The sequence below is a fragment of the Haemaphysalis longicornis genome, unplaced genomic scaffold, assembly GCF_048455015.1.
Source record: "Haemaphysalis longicornis isolate Haplotype H1 unplaced genomic scaffold, Haemaphysalis longicornis Haplotype H1 scaffold_10, whole genome shotgun sequence".
Classification (NCBI taxonomy): Eukaryota; Metazoa; Arthropoda; class Arachnida; order Ixodida; family Ixodidae; genus Haemaphysalis; species Haemaphysalis longicornis.
This window is the reverse complement of record NW_027526204.1, coordinates 29,022,664-29,038,376: the sequence shown is the minus strand read 5'-3', so window position 1 is coordinate 29,038,376 and position 15,713 is coordinate 29,022,664. Positions and strand designations below refer to the sequence as shown.

Sequence of the window (15,713 nt, the reverse complement as noted above, 5' to 3'; positions counted from 1 at the left end):
TTTTCAGCTGATACCTTTGCTGACAAAGTAAGAGGAGAGCAACATTACGTACGTTTGAAAACAGTACAATTGAATAAATAGCCTGAAAAAAACAGCAAGAAAAAAAACCCTCTAAACAGCAACCAAGAAAAATAAAGCTGGCGGAGCTTTCACGAACTCCTTAGCACCTACCTAAATTTCGTGCGCTAATGTTTTAGGTATTGCACAATAAGAAACTTTTGCATTGTGTTAGAAATATAATCTCCGATTATTTCAAAGACACATTACATGTGGTCATTGGAAGTCCTTGAAAGCCCTTGAATATTTTATTTTGGAGCCTGTACGAACCCTTAATATGATGGGTGGCGAACACAGCAGCTAAGTGTCTTGGCCTGCAATCAGTGTTGAGCTTTTTGTTTCTCATTAGAGCATGCATTGCGCTGGCTCTCACTGTGTGAGTGCAGCAAACAGTGCCTGGTAGCAGTTTTGTTTTGAAGTAGCAGCTGTTGCTGTTCACCATATGTGGGATGTGCACCTCTACCAAGTAATTTTTAGTACTGTTTGTGAAAAGAACTGGGCTTGACGCCACAACAGGGCTATTGACAAAACTGCTAAATGCTTCTTTTTTTTTGTCAGATTCACATTGGATTGGGCGTGTTGGTAGAGGAACCAGGACTGGTGGCCTTGAAGGAGTGCTGTCCCGGGGCTCCTGCAAAGTTCGCGAAGGGCCTGCTGAGGCAACTCTTCACGAAAGAGGAACTCCAGGGCAAGTCCCTCTATGGACGCAAGTCCAATGCGCATCCTGGCTGTGTGCAGAGAGAGGGCCTTGACTCGGTCAAGGTGAAAGCCATCATTGGTAGGTAGCTTTTCCACTTTCGGTAGTACATGTACCCTATTATCTTTGATATCCTATATATGGATATATGGGTAATCACAATGAGTTGATTCAGTCTTCAGTTGATGTGTGGGGGAAATCAACCATTTAGAGTCCAACTAAAGTTTGGGTTTGGGCTAGTTGGTTCATATTTAAACTGGGAAACGGCGCTTTAAACGACGACAGCGAAGAAGAAGACACAGACACAGCGCTAGTGTCTGTGTCTTCTTCTTCGCTGTCCTCGTTTAAAGCGCTGTTTCCCAGTTTAAAACTTTAGAGCCCACATTGTGGTCGACATATGTGATGCTGTGAATGAGTTTTGGTGTTTTATAAGCAGCCTAGGTGTGAATTTCAGTCTATTCTTCAAAACAAATGGTACCAAGACTGAACATCTCTGTGCATGAGATCTGAGTACAGGGTCGCTAACCCTGCCACACAGCACACAACTGGCACAGCACGTCACAAATTTCCCCGCTATCTGTGCTGTTCTGATATTTTGGTAGTTCTGTGCTGTTCTTATATTGGTCATAAACATCGCTGGAAAGTGGCTGGGAGTTGCCACTAATTAATGTTTTCCTTAGCATTTCCATTAATTGTTTGAATTTTGAAATATAATTGGTATCGTTATTGGGACGATTAGGGCAAAAGCCTGTCATTCTGCGAAAAAGTGTTGTCGCCGTGGTTGTCCGGTCAACAAAATGGTTGCCGCTGTAAAGAGTAGAAAATAAATGTGGGTGATTCGATGGAATTTGAACCTGGGTCACCACGGCACCAGTTCCTTGCGCTACTACTGCGCCATCTCTGCACCTTGCCAGCGGTGGAACAAAAGTTGTTGGTCATTTCTGGTCAACGATGACAAGTTTTGTTTTTGTTGTTGCTCCACCGTGCGCCAACGTACAGAGATAGCGCTGTGGTCTGGCCAGGAGTCGAGAGCTTGAAGAAGCCAATGTGCTTGCTTCACATAAATCGCAAAACTATGAAACGTAAAAGTTGTAAAGTTCGTGTCGTAACACCTGAACGTGATGTCATGTGAGTATAATAGGTGTACACCAACCATAAAAAGCCCCAATTCTAGGGAAGCTGTTGCGTGTGCCAGTCTGCTCTCTGGTGTAATCGAAAGCGACAAAACGAAATGGACAAGACGCAAGCATGGTGTCGCAGAAAAGAAGCTGGTCAAAGTAATATGCGCCAAGGGACAAAGAAACCAAAGCGAAGATGTGCAAATACAATGTAGCGGTAACGAATCTAATTACTATGCCCAGGTTTTCGCCTTGAAAGCGCACGAGTTCCTTGAGGAATTTTATTGCCTTTATGACCGCTTTAAAGCAGCCATGAAGAAAAAATACAAGTTTGTGTTATTCGAACGATCTTGTGTTTTATAGTGCATCCAGTGCTTGTTCGAATGCAACTGATGCTTTATTCACTGAGAAATAAATTAATTGAAGGTAAAAATTTGATTTTCCCGCTAAATCGTGTGTTTTCGTGGTCTGCATTGACATCACTGGAACCGACCGCTCTGGAGACGATTGGGAAGTTTACCGTTAGTGAACCTAGATGGCACCAATATACCCCGGCAAGCCGTTTGCTGCCTTTGGTTTGTTTTTGTCCCTATTTAAACCTGGGTTGTTTTTGTTTAGGGAGAAAATCGTTTCGTGAAACACTGTGCTCGTTCAACAAATATAGTCACGTAAGAAAACGTTGGTTGCATCAATCCGCCAGTGTCGTCTGAGACAACCCCAAAGCCCCCCAGTCCTGTGCAGCTAAACCAAGCATAGTGCGTGCAGTACCAACAGCAGTATGCATCGGTCCTTCTATGTTTAAGTATGCTTTCGTAACTTCCACTGTTCGTCCCACCATTCTTAAGGCTTCAAAAAGAATGTGCCCTGAAGTTAAGCGCAAATCGCTCGTTCGGCAAGCTTATAAGCTCTGCCTATTTTGCTTTTGCCGGCCTCCGCCAATCGCAGAACTGGCTTGTATGACATCATAGGTTCTGTTGCGGGAAATTAGCTAGTGGATCGCATGGTCATTCCCTTTTGTCCTAATTATGAAGCTTATTTGAACGAAGTTTGTTAAAAGTGGTGTCAGGATGATTCTAATGATGCAATCTTTTGAATGAACCAACTTTTTTGTTTTCTCTTCATGGCTCCTTTAAGGTGCTTCCACATAGCATTTTAGTAGCAGTCCAGGTACAATAAGCTGTTGTAATAATTTATTTCCACTGCTTTTTCATTATTGTTTTAAGGGGAATGCAGTCTAGCTCATTACAAAAAAGATTCATTCATACCTCGTGTAGCATGGAGAATAGATTTACTTTACTATAAGGTGAACGTTGATGAGCCTTTGCACTTTTTGTGATGTCTGGTGTTCGTTTTTTTTTGCGAACAATTTTGTTTTAGCCACATTTGTTGTCATCAAGTTGTTTGCAATGTGGAATACCATTAAATACTATATACTTTCTTGCTCCTCTATTGCAAATGCTTTGCCTGGCCCATTTTTCCTTAAAACCTTGAAGTGCTTCAACTTGTGGTTCTACATAGAGAATGCTCTCGGCGAAGCATTGTGCTTTGTTCAGCAGCAAATTCGTGTTGTAGTTTCACAGATGCTCCTTAATGTGTGTACACCGTTCATTGCCAGAGAAATGATACAACACAGGGAGACGTGGTAGGCCGTTTTTGCAATGGTGTTAGCAAAGCAAAAATCCGCATTATGCTGAGGCTCGTGCTGCGGTGCCATTTGCTTGTAACCAAAATCTTGGTGAGAATGGCACAGTTTGCCTGTAATGGCTCTCACTAAACCTGTTACCCTGACTCAAGGCAGCTGACAGGGAGAAGTGTTGTCACCCACCCATTTAACCTTCTTTGGCCAATTCTGCTTTTGTTAGTCAGGTGTGGGCAAAACCTGTAAACTTTTAACTTCCTCTTGGAGGAATACTTCTAGAGAGTGACGAATTTTGAGTTACCCAGTTCAAAAGAAAAGTGCTAGCCGGTTTTTGTTTACTTTAGTCTCATTATGCTCCCTTATTATTTTCTCTGTGTAACATCGGAGCGAGCTAACCTTCCCTTCTATGGGGGAGGGAGCACTTGTGGGAGCAGCCGCCAGCTGCGGGAAAGGGGGAGGAGGCAGGGGGATTTTGGCGAATGATGACGACGCACAAGTCGGCCATAGAAAGCTTCACTTTAAAAACTGCTGTTGCATATTGCTAGGCTCAGAAATGCAGCACTAGATAACCACGAATTTACTACCGCAATTCTATGTTCAAGTGCATGCCAAGTTTGTGACATTCTCTGAATTCGTTTGTTTTGCAGCATACACAAGCACAGAATTCAAAGTGGACCCGATCAGGCTTAAGGCAAGCCTTTCGTCCCTCCTTTGGCGGAAATTGAAGTGAGGCTGCTAAAAGTACCGCTAACAAAAATAAAGCCTATGTAACTAAAAAACAGCAGCCACGTGACGTTTGTTTGCATGTTTTATCACAGATTAAATGCCCACATTGATTTTTACGTTTCTTCCCACACACACGAATGAAAAGTCCCCTGTACAGATTTATTGGCCTCAAAGTTTGGTTTATGTTACTTTACTGAGTGTCAATAAGTACTTGATAAAAATTCTTTTAAACTCAATAAAATGTGCAGAGTATATATTCAATTTAAACTGTATAGGGAACTTTTATAGAAACTTAATAGAGTTAATCTACCAAGTTTCAATAAGTACTCGATAGAAAAAGTCTTTTGAAACTCAATAAAAATTTTATGCATATTCATTTTAAACTCTGTAGGGAACTTTTATAGAAACTTAATAGAGTTAATCTATTGAGTTTCAATAAGTACTCGATAGAAAAAGTCTTTTGAACCTCAATAAAAAGTTTTATACATATTCATTTTAAACTCTATAGGGAACTTTAATAGAAACCTAATAGATCTAGTCTATCAAGTACTCGATAGAAAAAGTCTATTGAACCTCTTCGTCCCATTTCAATAGGAACGCGGTGGCCAAATAACGTTTGAAACTCTATAGGCAGAGTCAATAGAAACTTAAAAAGAAATCATTAGGTTATTTCGACAAAACTCAATAAACTTTCAAAACCAAAGCGATAAAAATTTTTATAAGGGCGTACGCACCGCTGATCGGGAGCAGCAGGGCGTAAGAAGAGGCACGCGCTGAACAGGACAAGCAAACAATGCCCGCGAATCATACCCGGGAAGTCGGTGCGAATCCGCTTTCACAATGTTAAACCCTCACAGATTTCTTATTAGTTTAGAGCTTTGTTCTTAGTTTTCTATAGAAAATAAATTGTAGTGCGCGAACATTTATAATCACTCCAACGCTACCAATCAGAGCTGTGAGCCTAGCTGGAACGTAAAGCGCACGACAAAATTCACTTTTTCCACATCAAGATGCCCTGATCTAAGTGAACGTTTTCACGCTAGTAGAATTGCTGATGCCAACGCCTCTTTTTCGTATCACCACCTCCTTAGTAACTCGTTTGATGCTTTTTGCCCTCGGGGTAATTCGTTGCAGATCAATATTATCTTCCGTATACCCGTCACAAAATAATTAGATACAAGAACGCAGAGCTGAGGTTTTAACTACTCTTCTACACTCTTAAAAAAAAGGTCGGAGCATTCACTAATGGAATACTAACAAGTTACTTGTCCCAGTATACACTAGGTACTTAGTAACTGGAGGTAGTAAATGTAGCACTTGTCAGAATTACTAACCGAAGCAGGCAGTAAGTACCACTACCCCCACTAGTAAAGTCCCAGCGATAGCACTCTTCTGAGTTACACGCGTTTACTAACTGGCCATGCACAACCTAGTCATAAGCACGACCTCAATCTAGTGCTACCACTTCCTACACTCAGTTAATTTACTAACCATGCCGTTGTTAGTGGCAGACTCTACGTACAAAACCGCGAGGTAGTAAGGTTCGTAAGGAGTTAGTAAATACGGCCGTTACTACCTTTTTACGACCTTTTTTATTAAGAGTGTATTGATTTAGATTTTCAGAGGGTTTCGGACCATAAATATTGGCGTGATTTTAACTACTCACCACAGCTGGTTTAAACGTATATGTTCAGTCGGCAGCATATCTGTTGAAAATTTGACTACCTACAACGAACTATCAGTGCAGCACCAGAGGAAACGAAATTACTAATGTGCAAATCACTAACTGCTCCGGTTCATCATTACGCCTCAATTGTTTTGTGTCCGTATAAACAATACAGTTTAATCAAATTGAACCCATGCAAAGAAAACCAACCTGTTTCATCTGTCGTCACTATTACCTCATTCTCACAATTCAGCCCTTTTATCCTTAAACCTCGCGTCACCTTCTACGCGAAGCACTAAAAGATGAAGTGAGATATGGAAGTAGAAAGTGAAGTGAACACGCCACAAAGTAATACTAAAGATTAAGTACTTTAGGGATTGCTTTCTGAAAGGAAAAACTTAAAAAAAATGTCTGGTAATAAAATAATTTTCTAAGCATTGTAGTATGCCGAATTGCGATATTTGTGGCCTCTACAGACCAATACTTTGTGCTGTTAGGCCAGTGCAGAAGTGTATTGTCTTAAAGTTATTGTTTGTGGCGACACATCTGTGCCGCAGCGGAAAAAAAATTAGGTGACAGCACTGCAACAACTCATCCGCTGAATGCGGTTGCGTATAACGCGATGCCTATCTGTATTAAGAGAACAAGCCGTAATTTTCTATGACAGTTCTTCACCCGTACAAGTTCTGTTCAGTTATTTCAAGGAGGAACCTTACGAAAGTCTGAGGCCGAGCCATTATGCGTAACACTACACCAACCGTGATTCATAAAGAAGACCGGAATATTCTGTCGCCGTCTACTTAAAAGCAAAAAACGCTGTGAAACAAAAAAAATGGCCGCGTATCTGCTCCTTTTGTTGCGAATGTCGTCAAAAGACGATAGTCTTTGTAGATATTTGCCAAGGAAATGCCCCTCTTTGCTTTCCCGCTCACCTCTCATGCTGTTCCTGTACCATCGCGCTCATCGCAAGGTGAACACACTAAAGATTTGCGCAAGGTGATTTGAATTTACCGCGTTCCACTGCTACAGGCCAGGTTCCTCGATGCCGGTGCTGCAGTACGGCGAAGACGCGCGCGAATGGAGGCGGCCGACTACAAGGTTTATAGAACCGCGTGGCCGTGCTCCACGTGCGTTCCAAGCAGATCGTGGAACCTAGCTAGTGAAACCTTTCGTTGCTGTTGCCGCATGATTTTTCATATGCCGCCAGGAGGCTGCGGTTTTCCGCAGTAGATGTAGAATATATTTTGCTATCGAAAAACCAAGCACCCACGATTTTTTTTTATAAAAGAACACTGTAAATATCCCTTGTGTACTAATTTGCTGTCTTATATTTGCGTAATGTCTTGTTCTTGTTCAACAAAGTTGACAAGTATGAACTCATAAACCGGGCTTAGACGCTCACATTTGGCTATGAGTATATAAGACTATTGCGCAGTATGCATTTTACTTTGGCCGGGTGGCTGAATCGAGTCACAGACGGACAGAAAGACCGACAGACAAACAGACAGACCAAAATTTCTGAGTTTAAGTAGCCCAAGAAAGACTACCGTCTTTAAAAATTCGGGCTCACCCATTCATAATAACATTAATCGTCCCGCATACCTTCAAGGGCTACGCCATCTGGCAAGTCGCCGACTCCGCCTTCCTTGAAGACGTTTCTCGTGTAATTTTTAATAAGTGCCCTGACGGTTCGTAGGTACACAAGACAAATATTTTGCCGTTATGCTTGGCTATGCCTGTGCCCAGTCTTTTTCTTTGTTGCCCTATGAGCTGAGTGAAGCGGCTTAAGTCGTCCTGGTGTTGGTTTGCCCTTTTGTGCAGCTTGACTTCGTCGCACCAGGAGTCTAAGTTCTTCCTTCCTACGCATGAACAGAGCGGGCAATGGGGCAAGGTGGACACGAAGTGTCACAATCTTGGCGAAACCGTTCTACAAATTTAATTAGTAAGTCCTGCAGATTACCTGAGCGAAATCCTGTGCAGGCGCATGTAACTCCTCACCGTAATGGTCAAACAGTGACGGTTTAATATTCCCGACTGTTTAGGCGACAAGGGGTCAATTAAAGCGCACGTAACATGCACAAGTTATTACGTCGTTAGAAGAAGATGGATTGAAATTTTACCCGTCTGTTTTGTGGGGTAGCAAATACTCTCCAGGGTGGCACTCCTGGAGTTGGCAAAGCATGATTCTAATTCAAAGCGCGGCTAAAACTAATATACGAGGGCGCCGGCTGTGTATCAAGGACAAAGGGGCTGTGTGTCCTCGTCCCATAGCAGTTTTCTACACCTTTAAGGGACACTGAAGTGACTTTGTCAAGCTCCCGTTTTTGCTTTTACTGCGTAGACTGTCTAAAGTGAGCACACTTTTCATCAGTTACACGAAGAGATAAGGCGGTTTTTTAATTTGCAAAACCTGAAAGCAGAAACGCTACCGTGCGCAGTTTTTGCCGGCTCTACCAACTAACCGCAGTGACGTCCAGTAACGGTGCTACGTGATTGAACAATGTCCAAGCTTAGCATTCAAATACGTTTCAGTTTCGGTTATGTGAAGCAACATGGTTGGCACCCGACATTATCGTTCGATGGGCATTCTCGATTTCTCAATATTCGCCACCCCACGCTTCTGCCCTATCGGCTGCAAGATGCCTAAGACAAGCCTAACAAAACGGTTTGAAATCGTAGCAATCACTATCCGAGGCCCACGCAGTGGACGAACCTCCTCCGCTTTACCGCAGACGCCCAAATGCCAAGCGCTTTTCCCCCCCTTTTGGAGCTTGCCTCATTCATTCGTGTACCACAAAAAACGTGTTCGCACGAGACCAAGGGTCTGCTGATTCTGGCCTGTGCCTACACCCCGAAAGTATTCGGTACTTAAGGCAACATCACACCAAGGAGAACTCGCAAGTGCGTCAGTGTCAATCTCCGCCCGTTTTGCAAACTCGGTCGTACAGCGATGAACGTTACGGCCCGAAAATGGTGAATATAGGATAAATGACATCGGCCGAAAATCAAGAACTCAACTTACAAAAAAAAGAATGTCCCCTCGAGGATTCGAACTTGCAACTTGCATAATAGTATAGCTACCACATCAGACGGCTCGGACACAAGCCAACACTGCCACGGCTAGAAATACAAGGTATATAATGTATACCCAGTTTACATATTTATTTACTTTAGCATTTCAAGCATCTGAGATGATTTTGTTTTATTGCTCTCGTGCAGTAAGCGTCCCCCAAATTTCCACGCGGAAAAGTGTCGATCTATATTTCCTCATGTGCGCTGGTGACATTACGGTGTGGTCAGTGCATCCAGACCTGTCACGGCAAGCCGAGTGCCTCCAGCAAGCACTAACAGACTGCCAGAGACGGTGCAAGTTTGCGGGCCTCACTCTCTTGCAAGAGAAGACTGCTTTAGTTCCCGTGGCCAAAGCGTCGGCCCGCCGCCTCCTTGCAGTGTCACACTTTCACTGCAACTGAATGGGGACGACATGCCTACTGTTTACCGTCTTGAAGTCCTAGGACTAGAAAGATGGGCATGAGGGTCAGCAGATCAGTGGCTCCGATCTGCTCGACAGAAAGCCGGACAGTCGTTTGACCTCACTCGCCGCATCTCTCAGAAGTCTGGCGGGGCCTGCTGGACGATTGCCCGTCTCCTAGTGCGTTCCGTACTACAGCCACAACTCACAGTTCCAGCACATGACGCAAGCGGACTGGGCTCGGCTTGAGGCCATCAACAGGGCCGCCATGCGCACCATTACTGGCCTCCTTGGCATAACACCAATTCCACCGCTACAACCCGAAACCCAGCTAAACACGCTAGGTGAGATAATTCATCAGCGTGGTTCCGCTGGCCTGCTAAAGCGTGGATGTGTAACAGAGGCAGCAGCTATCGATGCATATATGGGCCTGGTTTCTGATACTATGCAAGCCTTTTCTGTGACTAGACCACCCTGGCTCTACCATAAGGTGACGGACAACATGCCCCTGGCAAGGGTAAATGTGCGAACCTCTGGCCTTCACCAAACTCCGGATGCAGCCCTCCTTCATGTCCTTCACTGGGCGCCTGCGACGCAGATACAAGTCATGCAGGCTTTCGTAGACGCCGGGGCACACGGCTGCCTCGTAACCACAGCCTTGGCTTGTCCCTCTCACCCAACCTTAAACCAGTGCTGCGCCTACGAAACCTTCCGCCCTCTACCAAGCCTGTTGGCAGAACATGCTGCTATTCGGGATGGTCTCCAAGCGCTTGCATCGACAGTAACTACCAGCGTGAAACTGAAAATATACACAGATTCAACGAAAGCGATACGTGGTCTACGTCGCGTTGATCGTAGCACCGGCATGTCGGCGCGTATTCACGCGATCCTGTACACACACCCATACTCTGTGCGTGTTTTGTGGATTCGCCGGGATATGCTTCCTACCCACATAGCGGCGGATCGTGCCTGTCACCGTATAGACCCTCCACGTCCGCTACCATTTCTTCCCGTGTTCACCCTAGAAGAACTGCTGGTGGAAAAGAAGAACCTCCGCCGCGCCACGCGTAATTTATTTCCACCGCGTGGAACTGACCTCCCCACTGGGCTCGCTTGCTGGGAAGAGGTCCTGCTACGGAGGCTTCGAGTTGGGGTGGCCTTATCCCTAGCAGAGACGCACGCTTGGCCTGCCCGCTATCACGCACCGCTTGCAGACACCTATCCCTTTTATACGGTTCCTGCGTCCGAAGCCGACACGAGCCACCTTCTATGGACCTGCCCTGCCCTTCAAACCTCCCGCCTGCAACACCTCCGGGGCACAGGGCTCCATCCTAGGAGACCCCCTTCTCTACAGCGGTGGATATGGGCTGTCAGTACCGGTCTGTGCTGACGTTTCTGCGTGAAACTAATGTGATATTGTATATATAACGATTATGCCGTAATGCAAACTCTTGCAAAAAAATTGTGCGGTCGTGCTGCTGACCACTGGACTTGTTCACTCACAGCAAAAAGGGCTTCCTGCACCCTATTTTTAAGCTGTACGGTAAAAGAAATTTCAGTCGATTTTATTTCGTTTGAACCTATGTTAGCTTCGCTTACTCTTGTCCTGCCTTTAATTCGAATTAGGCCTATCAGCGTAGAAGTCAGCGAAGCGTCGCTTGTGCGCTTGTGCAGCGCTTGGGTGGAGCGAACTGCATTTGGAGGTTGATTCAGTGTAGAAACGAACAAACAAATAACGGCACATTCGTTCATTCGCAAACTTGTCGTGGCTTGGTTTCAGCTGAGCGAACTAATTGCGACGACTTAGGGATGTGCCGCTCAGGAGCGAGCCGGATCTTTTGCGCCGCTCTTTTTGAAGAGCGGGTGAGCTGTGGCTCAGCAAAAGTAGGAGGCGGTTCCTTGGTAGAGATGGACCCCTTTGTGTCGAATGGGGCGAGCTACAGCAGAGCCAACTGCACGAAGAGCCGTATCAAATGAACCAGTTGTTTGCTGCAAGGCTTCAGGATATTGTGCTCGCGCACGGCGGGCGTTTACCTACTACCAGGCGCGAAATGCAAAAGAAAGATTCCACAGATCCCGCCGTAGTTCCCGACAAAGGCTCGCCCGTACTGACAGCCGTTCCTCGAGGCAAGTCGGGGCAAAGGTGCCGCAAGCAGAAAACAAGTAACCCTCCCATTATTCCGCTGCCAGAGACGGATATTAAGATTGTTCTCAGGCCTAGAGGCGGAATAGCTCTGACATCTGTACCCGTTGCCATGTTGGCAAACCTCATAATGACGGCCGCATGCTTAACCCCCAACTACACAGACCAAGTCCGGATACAATCGGAGCCGAACTTCATCATCATCAGTACTTCCGATGAAGAACATGCCAAGAGATACACCAGCGTCACTGACCTCGAACTCAACGGGCAGCAGTATCCGGTCGCACTGCACGTTTCAGCCCCAGCGAAAACTGCGTTCGGCGTTATCTTGAGCATCCCCAGCACAAACACGGCTGGACAAATTCTCTGTAGCCTTACGCACTACAACCAGGACAGGGGAATTGCGGAGGCAAGAAGGCTAAACACATCGAACATCGTCCAAATCTTCTTCAAAGGAACGAAGGTGCCGTTCTGGGTTTGGTTACCGGGAAGCTACGTGCCGATGCAAGCCGTTCGAACAACAGACGGAAACTTGTAGAGCATGCTGGCGCACTGGCCACCGCCGCGAAGTCTGCTCTGAAAACCAGCCACAGCCATGCTGCTCACTGTGTGGGTTGACCAACCCTATAGATAACCACTCGTGCGTTCTCAAGTGTATAGTGTGTGAAGGAGCCCATCACACGTGCTCCGCGGACTTTTCCCGCGGTTTCTAACCGCAGAGGCCATCACCCACGTATGCACAAGTGGCCGCCAACTATCTGAATCCCACAGTTGGGACCCAACACGGAATAAACAGGTTCCAAAGACCTGTTCCTCCGGAAGTTCAAACAAACAAGCCCAGAAGAGCAAGCCCAACCAGGCATCTCGGTCTCCCAGCTCAACAGGAAAGATGAACGCTCAACGACTCCCATTTTTGTGGCTCACTACAATCTCCGCTCACTCCCCCGCCAATCCCCGAAACGTTCCAAAATGTGTGGAGAATGATTCCCAGAGAACTGACTCAGCTCCGCATGGAGAACGAAAAGCTCAGGGACGAAAACTAGGCTCTTCAGTGAGCTGTAAAAGTGATAGCCGACAGGTCAATCAAGCCCCCGTTGCTTCTTTCCCACAATCATTCTCAATGCTTCCGCCCCCTAAGAGACGTGCAACACAGGCGCCTGAGCCGTCTGGGGAGAGTATGCCATTCTCCGAAGACAGGCTCGTAACGGTCGAGCACACTGGCCAGCCCGCTCTCGAGGAGCAAAAAGCTGAAAATGCCCATTTTCATCTAACACTCTTGAATAACCAAGCCGCTATGCAAGCAATGTGGAGGTCTTGAAAGCAAAGGTCGCTAAGTTAACGGTTACCATGGGTCTAATATTGGCCCCAAAGGTAATCTCGCAACCTCTCCCTGATCAACCTGTGACGATGCTCAAGATTTCTGGGACTCTATCAGTTTGGCAGCGGAATTGCCGGGGGTACACACGAAAAGAAACGCCCTTCAGCTTCATGTCCAATGCCAATATAACATTTAAGATATTATAACCATTCATTAGGCAGGCACAAAAATCCAATTGCCCGGTTACAAAAGCTTCCAGAGCTCCGATTCACACCTAACTGCTGGTGAGGACGCTGGTTCGATTGCCGGCCGCGGCAGCCGGTTTTTCTGAAGGAGGCGAAAAGCAAAAGCGCCCGTGTGTAAGATTTTGGCGCACGTAAATATCCCCAGGTGGTTTATATTATTCCGGAGCTCTCTACAAAGGCGCGCCTCATCCCTGCTCTGCGTAGGCGAATTAAATGCTACAATCAATCAATCAGACCTAACGGCTGTCAAGGTCTAACGTAATCTCGCAGCGGATCGTGTGCAGCTAGCGGAAACGAAAATTCCGTACAATATAGAAATCATACCCCGCAGGAACAAAGAAGGCCACGATTGGTCCTCTGTACTAATCTTCTTGCGTCGCCATCATCATCATCATCATCACCAGCCTATCTACGCCCAGTGTAGGGCAGATGCCTCTCCCATTATCCTCCAATTAATCGGTTCCGTGAATCTTCTAGCATAGCAGTTGCCACACCTGTCACCTTGGCTGAATAACCTAAGTTCATGCACAGCATTGTCGAAACTTGCAAAACCCACATAATGATCAGAGTTTTTGTGCTTGTATCCGGGCGATGGGGGATTGAGCACATATTATATTCGGCGCTTTTCGTAACTCATGATGCTTTGATGTGATTGTGACAATGATGATGGTTACATGAAGCGTGAACTTAAAATAAAGGTTAAGGCAGATTTCAATTCTTTCTGTGTTCTTTGTTCAGCAACCGTGCCCATTCCTTTCATCAATTGCTCTTTCTTGCGCGTTTATAATGAAATTACTGTTTTTATTGTTCTGAATCGGCGCCTCCTCTACGTTTATCAGCCAATCCAATTCTCTAACGGCTTGTGGTAATGTTTTTTGCCGACAAGGTATTGCTTCGCCGAATTTTTATAGCTAGTGGTTTTAAAGCGTGTACAACAGTCCGTTTCAGACCAGTTGGATACTTTGGTGTGGCAGTATTCTCCATTAGAATGTTTATTACAATCTTAGATTTATTAGAATAGTTTCGCTTAGCATGCACGAGCGTAATCAGACAATGAGCTTATTCTTGCGGAATTCATCCTCGCCAAGCTAGGTGCCGGGGTCCCAGAAAACAATGCATTCCATTTGACGTTATTAAAAAGTTTTTTGTAATTGCTCAGTTACCAGTTTTGTGGACCCCGTTTAGTTTTGAAGCGAGCAATTCTTTGGCACCCCAGTGGTTTTACCTGCGCTACTGCTGCGGTTGCTCCTTGGCTGGCTACGCCAGTGATTGATTGATTGTAGGGTTTAACGCGCCGACGAAACGCAGGTGATGAGGCGCGCCTTAGTGGAGGGCTCCGGAATATATTGACCACCTGGGTATCTTCAACGTGCTCCAAAATCTCGTACACACGGCCGCTTTTGCTTTTCGCCTCTATCAGAAAATTGGCCGCCGAGGCCGGGAATCCAACCTGCTACCTCGTGCTCAGCAGCGCAACGCCTTAACCACTGAGCCACCGTCGCGGGTCTGGCTGTGCAAGCGAGCATGCAGCTTACACCAAACGTTGTCGGTGGAGTATCGCGCACATAGCTCCCTGAAAGAGACTCGTGAGGGTAGGTGCCATCCTAGAGGGTTGCCCGAGATAAGGCTCGCCTCCCGTACCGCAAACGAGGGGTCGGCAGGTGGAGCGATTGGAGGAGTAAGCTCAAGTGAAGGGAAACTCTGCTCGGCTAACTGCGTGACAGCGTTTAATAAGAACTCGATCTGTCGGGTTGCCACTTTTTACGTATATGTGCCCTTGACTATTCGTAGTCAAGAAACTCTATGCAGAACTTGCAACCTTTAAGGCTACCAATGTCGGGCAAGCTTGTAGTGAGATACAGAGTGTGTGCGCTGTTTTTTCTTTGCAATCTTTGCCATTTCCCGTTTTTTGTGTGCATCCTTATAAACCCCAATAACACATCTTGCAGAGAGGATGTGGAAGTGTTGAATGTTGGGATAGTTGGATATGGTCCACTATACACAAAATAGAGCGCAAATCAACGGTGACGAGAAAACATGAACCCACAACGAGCGCTCCCCAAAATCTGTTTTACAAAACGTATCAAAAGTGTAAATACCTGAGCAATCATACGACCCGCGCTACATGCGTCAGTATGGTCGGCACACATGCGAAAAACAAAAGTGACAATGTGAAACCAGATGAAAAGTTGGGCGAGTTCGTACCTGTTCATGATGCAATGTAACAGCTTAATAAACGACGAGAGACACACAAGAAAAATCACAAGAGACGGGCGCTGACTCACAGGTAGTATTTTATTGGAGAGGAACAAACATTTGTAGCCGACGCGTACAATCTGATGTGGAAACAAACAAAATAAGCTGCTTTCATCATCATCATCACCAGCCTATCTACGCCCACTGCAGGGCAAAGGCCTCTCCCATTATTCTCCAATTACCTCGGTCCTGTGCCAACTGTGACCAATTTATCCCGCAAACTTCTTGATCTCATCTGCTCATCTAACTTTCTGCCGCCCCCTGCAACGCTTGCCTTCTCTAGGGATCCACTCTGTTGCCCTTAATGACCAGCGGTTATCTTGCCTTCGCATTACATGCCCTGCCCACGTCAATTTCTTTTTCTTAATCTCTACTA

The 15,713-nt window shown here is 45.9% G+C and overlaps 1 pseudogene; it reads right to left on the bottom strand.

Moving 5' to 3' along the window:
- Positions 1 to 617: 617 nt before the first annotated feature.
- LOC144158030 (uncharacterized) overlaps positions 618 to 15,713 on the bottom strand; it is a 40,294-nt pseudogene continuing 25,198 nt past the window's right edge.